This window comes from Melitaea cinxia, chromosome 7 (assembly GCF_905220565.1).
Source record: "Melitaea cinxia chromosome 7, ilMelCinx1.1, whole genome shotgun sequence".
Lineage (NCBI taxonomy): Eukaryota > Metazoa > Arthropoda > Insecta > Lepidoptera > Nymphalidae > Melitaea > Melitaea cinxia.
In genome coordinates, this window is record NC_059400.1 from 12,509,226 (window position 1) to 12,517,142 (window position 7,917).

The window sequence follows — 7,917 nt, forward strand, 5'->3', positions numbered from 1 at the left end:
TAAGCTTATTAAAATTCTATTAATTTCAATCATTATATTCGCTTTATAAATTTGATTTAAAACTTAATTAGTCCTTATAATTAGACGAGAACTAATATGAAAATCATTGATAGTGCTAAGTCTGCCTAGTTGGTACAAAATATAAAAATAGAACGTTCCGCGTCCACGGCCTTTCTGAAACGAACGTGATGAGAGGTGTGGGGGGAGCAGACGCGATGACATCACACGGTTGCAGTGCGGTGCGACAGCCAGCTCTTGCGCAATCGCACGCCCTTGATCTTGACTGCGTCGCGCCCGCACGCGTACGCGCACACTACATTTAAATACACTCACGACTATATTTATCTTCCCGCATGTAGGTGCGAAACGGTATTCAAAGAAATATATCACAAAGAGAACTTTGTGAACTTGCGTCTGTCTGTTTTATATTTTATTTTATTGCATTCGATTGTATTATATACCTATTATGAATTTCAATATGTTATTTATACGTTAAATATTTAAAATCAACAAAACATAACGTTTTCTATTTACTATTAAAAACGTATTGTATTCTAAATAGTTATGTTACAGATAATGTAAGTTTCTTTAAATGTTGAACTTCCAATGTCAGAAATGACAACAATGAGCTCAAATTTTTCAAATAAAATGATTAACATTCATTTTTTTTAAACTGTGAAAAATTGTGGCACTTTGATTATTTTTATTATCTTAAAGAAAAACTTTTATTTATAAAGACTTTTTAAGGAAAGAAAAGTCACACTGGATAAAAAATGAAGGTTTTTGAAGTAATAATACTTTAAGTGTTTGAAGTCTCTTTTTCTTTATCTCCGTTGAGATGACATCGCATTGAATCTCATATCTTGTAAAGTTAGCAGAAATATACTATAACATTACATAATGTTACATTGTAACTAATAATGGCAATGTAAGTTAACAATATTTTTACTACGTCAATGTTGATTAGCGAGCAGGTAAAGTTGTTGTTGTTGTTTTATCTTTATTACAGAAAACTCCTATACGAAAAGCCTCTATAATTTAGACAAAGAATATTTTTATAACAAAAAATTTAAGAAAGATGTTTATACAATAATACAATTAAAATTGTAAATGTAATTATAATTATTTTGAACTCAACAATTGAATAATTCGATTAGTTACTTAATATTTTTACTACACTTTCATAACAATGACGACATATCTTATACTATTAAACGAGCAATTCTTGTATATATATATATAGAATCTGGATCTCGGAAACGGCTCCAACGATTTTCATAAAATTTAGTATATAGGGGGTTTTGGGGGAGATAAATCTATCTAGCTAGGATTCATTTTCAGAAAATGTCGTTTTATCCCTGTTTTTAGGGAGTGAAAAAAATATCGTTAGAATGCGAAAGTAAATTTCACATTTGTCAAGTTAGTTGCAATAGCTCGGTGGGAAATCGGTCGGTCGGGACCAACCGAGAAGATCATGGTTCAAATCCCCATGTCCCTGGTCAATTATTTTTTCTTTTTCTTTTTCTAATTGCACTGGTTATTTTTTATCTAAATAGGCTGTTCCTACTTTTTTATTTATTATGTCGGTAAAATCGAAAAATATTATTCATATTTTATCAATATGTAATTCGAATTTATACTTTATGATTTCCAAAAAACACGATTTACTAAAAATACCGAGCTTAGCTCGGTCACCCGGGTACTGATTTTAATACCTAACCGTAAACAACTTGTTTTGTACGAAACTATCTATATCTATATCTACTATATATCTATATCTAGTATATGTCTACTTACGGCTGGTTTCTTCAATCTATCTCTGTTTTGTTTACTAGCGATACGACACAATATGTATGAATTTTATATCAAAAGTATTTTTTTGGTAATCAAAACCAAAGAGTTTAATTATAGTTGATAGAATCTTTCCGTTTGAGGTTTTAAATCATTGTTAACAGGAAATTTCTTGTGCGTAGAGCCTCTAAACCGTGTTAGATATTCACATGCAAGCACAATATTAATCAGTCGTTACTCGTGCAGGAAATAGGCCTGCGCTGATAAGAACTGAATACACGCGGTTTAATTTATACTTGTGTACCACTTTATTTAAGGCAAAGAGTAACGTGTTCTTAATTTATGCTTGATCGAGTTTTTTTTAATGCGAAGAGTGAAAATACCTGCATAATATGGATATTATTCTGATAGTCCTTCTATTATGGGATTACACCATCCCGAGAAGCTTAAATAAGAGAAGGTAATCGTGTATAGTTTGTAGTGAAACTAATGCATATTTTAATTTCGATCTTTACACAGTTTTAATACATGTTTTTTTAGCTACTTTGATGTATTTTTTTAATTCAAAAATGTTGATAATTGACGGATATACACATCTCTGAGTGTGTCAAGTTATTTTTTTTTCGCCTTCAATCTGTGGGAATCATTAAGGCCTCACGGTTCATTTGAAACATAAAATATTTAAAATATTTCGTAGAGTTGGGTTAAATAAAGGCGATACATAGGATTATCTAAAAAAAGGAAAGTTTGATTTCTGATATCATTAGTGTATTTTAGTTTTTAGACAATTTTCTACTTAAAAACATCGACAAAACAAAGACGGATATTCCAATAAAAAAAAAAAGAAATCCTACGCAGAGATTGAAATAATTGTGTGACAAATGTAGGTATGGTAAAATTTTTAAACGAATCGGAATAGCTGTTGTTGAGTTATGTTTCCGACAACTCCAAAATATCTTGTTTCGAATATTGATTGTAACGGTACGTTACATTGAAAATGTATGGCTCACCTTGTTGTGTAGTTAATCGGCGAATTCTGCTACTGAAAATCTTAACCTCCGAGCTATTTTAGCCTCTTTCGTAGTCTCTTGCGCCTGTTTTTCAGCAATTGATATACTGTACTTGTTTTCGTCGTTACACATGTGACAACAATTACTTCTCATTCCGATTATTATATTCTCGTTATTATTATAAACAGAATGAATGTATAAAATGATTTTGTTTTGAAATTTTCAGGTGTAACCCCTTTTACGCAGATATCAACTAAAATAGCGTCTACTTTCTTATTTCTAGACATTACATTTAAAAATGTAGATTATATTTAGGAAGGCAATAAGTGCTTAAATGTTTTCTCTTTGTATTTTTACGTTTGTGTAAATTAGAAACGCTAAAAACAACCTTTTGTTTTTGTGTACGACCCGACTAGAAAAAAAGTCAGGCTCAACCAGATCATGTATCTGGACTGGACCAGGATAGAATGAGGCATGCCAGATCCGGCAAGCGCTATCAGGACCAGGTCTGATCAAGACAAGGATGTAAAAATGTAAAATACAATCAAGTATGGTAAGGCATAGTGGATCAGGACCCCTTCCTGTCCAGATAAGGACAGCCTGTGATGTAAAACATGATCAAGTATGGTAAGGCATACTGGATCAGGATCCAGTCCGGTCCAGATAAGGATAGCCTGATGTGAAGTATAATAAATTATGGTAAGGCATAACTGCATCAGGACCAGGTCTGGCCCCGATCAGGATAGCCTGAAAGAAATTACGCGAACTGAGCATGAATCGCGCTATCGATATTTTTAAGCGCACTTAGTATATATACAGTTATCAGGACAGTCTAGCAGGGAGTCCATTTCTACACAGTGGAGCAGTCTTAAGTACTAGGAAGTAGTTAATTAATAGTAGTTAATAAATAAAATTTAATTAACAATAATAATGAATTAATAATATAAAAATAAATAAAAATAATTGATATTTAAAGAAACAACAAAAATAAACAATACATTGGAAAAAATTAACGGAAATAAATATAATAATAATTATGTTAAGTAACATATTTATAATATCAATTCACTTATATTTAATTAAACAATTTTTTTCAAGAATATACATTCGTGGTTTTTTAAAAGAACCGGACCGGGCATACTCGACCCGGACCAGGCAAGGTATGTAACGCAGATGATTGATCTGGGACCCGATCAGGAAATCTCACCTCCTCCTGATCAGGTCCAGACAAATCTTCTGCGTTACATACCTTATCCGGTCCAGATCGGGTATGCCCGGTCCGGTCCTGCTAGGGGACACGAAAAATTTCTACTCAGGGATATGCGAGCGCACGATACTATTTAAAAAATAAGTACATATTGATTGTATTACTTTTTGTGCTGTATTATACAATTAAAGTTTTATAATTAATAATTTATTTTGAATGTACATTCATTATGTGACATTTTTCTACAACTGTATAAATATTGTGTAGTAAAATTTACATAATGTAAATGTTGGTAATATAAGGAAAAAGGGGATTGTTTTATTTCCATATTTGCTCTCCTTACTCTTCGTTGGTCACAAAACAGAAACGTAGAGAAACAAATCAAATGGTCATTCTAATCTTTAAAACAATAAAATATTTAGTGCTTTACAATAAGTATACAAAACGTCGTTGAAGCTCTAGCAAAAAAGGACTTAGATAAAATTTGGCTAAAACTTATCAGAAAATCGAAAAAAATGTGTATATTTATTCAGATATCGTTAAAGTAATTGTTACTTTGTTCTTTGTTTTACAAGTTTTTATAAGAAATGTTACTCGTTTCATATCATTTCAAACGTCGTGTCTTTGATTTTTTAGCGAATTGTAGGCAAATGTTAAAATTTCCAAAAACATAATATAGTGCTATTAAAACTTCACCAACTAAGTCTAATGCATTTAATGAATGAGTTTAAATTCTCTATATCATTTTTTGTCTTAACATTTGTTGACTGCTCTATTGGCAAATATGAACCATTAAAGTCTATAAAATAGTCGCAATCTATTTAAAATTTCAATTTTATTTATTTCGTTATATTCATAGATAATCTTTTATGTTTAGATACTCGTTGTGTATTAATGTTACGTGTTTAAAAACGTCATTGTTTAAAATCTTTCGAATAAATTTAACAGTGTTCATTACAGCTTCGATTTTCAATTGAATTAAATTATGGCCAATTAATAGATACCTTTTATTGTTTACCAATTAAAACACGGATATAGTTTTATTTTATTGCATATACAAAATAATACTCGGTTGTAGAGCCATTCAAATAAATTATGTTATGTTCGTAATTTACTCGTCGTCTTTTGATTGACATAAATTCGTAAATTTACATACGGTTCGATTTTACATTACCATAGTATGGTAGTTAATAAGGCATTGATATCTATCTAATTGGAAATTGAATTCATTAACTCGAGTTACTTATTGTCAATCGTTAAATCTTCTTCATCCAGATTAAAAAATAAAAATATTGTTTTATTATATTTATTATTTTATATATATACTATTTTGCTGTATTATTATTAGCTATCAGCTGTATTTTATAATATTAAAATAGACACAGATTCTTATTATAAAGGATTTATAGATTATACAAAGCGTAGGCAGCTTAATGGCACGAAATCCTGTTGTATGATACCCGTCTTTGATTGTGAATATGAAACGTAGAAGCGTTTGACGAAGGATTATACAATCTTAAGCTATTAATATCGTAACTAGTATTTATTTATTTTTGATTTGTAACACTTATATCAACGGTTTTTTTAATTAAACAAAGAATATATGTTTTAAAAGTATATATGGGTACTATTTTTTATTCTGTAATGTATAATAAGAAAAATATTAATGAAAATGTTTGCCATATTATGTGAATGACTTTATGATTTTATATTCTCTAAAATAATCTCGGTGAAATACATTAAAGATATTGAATATTAAAATAAATACTTTGGAGTATCTGACCGAATCAAATATACGCTTCTGTTAGACATTTATTGAAATGACATCGAATGCTTATAGCTTAAGCAATTGACATGAGGTTTCACTAAATATCAACTTTTATTTGAATGTGTTGTATGTCAATCGGTTTCAACTTCCTAGATTCGAATGAAAAACTATGACCAGTGGGTTATTGATGTAGGGACAACGTGAAGGATTTTTTGTAACTTTTATATATGTATCAGGAAACGGAAACCAATTAAAATATGGAAAATAGGATATCTGTTTTAATGAATGATGAATCACTTTCAAATAAATTTCATTAATATTCAAGTAGTATAGAAAACTAACGGCAAACAATAGGCTTATTGGCAAAATTGTTTTATCTGTCAGCCGGGTTTAGTTACATCCCAATCTAATCTAAAATTTGTTATGTGTTTGAATTTTAATGAACGCTTTTGATGAATTATAAGAATTTAACATTTGTTTTATTAGTGTTAGCGTAATGAACGTTACTATAGATTATGTTTTGATTTCAAATTTTGAATTTTTTATGATACTTAATGATCTAAGAAAACTCGCATTAATTTCTTGTTACATCATCCGGTTATTTTATGACCTCTATAAGGAATAATGTGTACTATCCTTATAAACCTAAGTCTCATACACAGGGGATGGTTGATTTATAAGTTCCTATTCATGTATAGGTCTATGAGAAACTTCTAACCTTTAATAAAGTAGGCTAGGTTAGTAGACGTAGACTCTGGTAAGTATTTGCTTTTAGGTTAATACTAATTCATTGATCTAATTTAGAGAAATAATTGTAAGATTAATGACCTGTTTCACAGATTACTGATTTATTTTTATCTCGTACAGAAGATACTGATAGGCTTTATCAGCAAGACGACAGATACTGACATCACATGTTTTGTGATAACTGATAAATTAAAACTTTCTAATTCACATGTTCCGAATAGAAATATCTGATAAATAAAGCGGAATTAAATTGTTAAAAATTATGTTATAAATCTATTGGATACCATTATACATCAGATAGCTATACCAAAAACAAATAATATAGGCCTTAAAGCAAACATTTTAAAGATTCTCATGAGTTTATATGTACCCACCATGTAAACGCGCACCCACAAATATTTTTAATGTAAAAAAATACGTTAGACTAATCTAAATCCGTTCCTTCGTACGTAATTTCCGGTCTAATCAACTTTTGAAAATCGACAACAACTATTTCACGTTAGGGATATCAAACAATTTAAACATACATATATGAATTGTATAGGCCCATATATAACAACAATTGTAGTATTATTTTGTTTATTTGTATGATACTCGATGAGCATTCATGAGCAAGGCTTCAACCAGCTTACTATTGGCGTTTTCCGCGATTAGTATTGTGCTCTACTTCCATGAGACGTAGCGTTATCTTTTAAGGTATTCAATCATTTGCGAATCCTATTAAAACGAAAAGAATATTTTTAAATCAAACTGACAGCTCTTATTAATAATAGGAAAAAATTAAGTCAAAAATTAAAAAAAAAAGCATGTACGAGTATTAATAATTCTAAAAAAATACTTAAGTACTGTAAGATTGAGTTTATTTAATTATTTTTTACTTTTTAAAGGCAACTTAGGTTATTGTGTCGGTTTTTTTTTAAATTTTTAATTTAATTTTTATTTTATACTTTTTATGGGTAGGGGAGAGAGGGGCTTGTTGTAACACGGGTAAGTAGTGACAGGCTCTTTTCACTAGGATCTTAAACTTAATTAACGCATTTCTTTGACTCGATTTAACCTATAAACCGCGCTGCATCATGTTGCCATAGCCAGTGTCCCGCCAGCCGGCGCAATGAGCGAAATTGTGCACGCGCATCATTTTTGCCAGGTAATATAAAATTGTACTGTCGTAAAATTTTGGTTTGCATTATTAATATCGACTAATTTCAGACTTTCTATATCTTATTTACATACAAATTTATCTATCTTTGATAATGTGTAACAGTTTTTAAGGTAGCTAAATTGTTTAAATAGTTATGTTGATAAATGTTAAAAATCATACCATGGGGTTAGTTGTAACAAAAACCCGGGGCTAGTTGTAACAAAATTCCAGGCTTGATGTAACGTGTTACAAT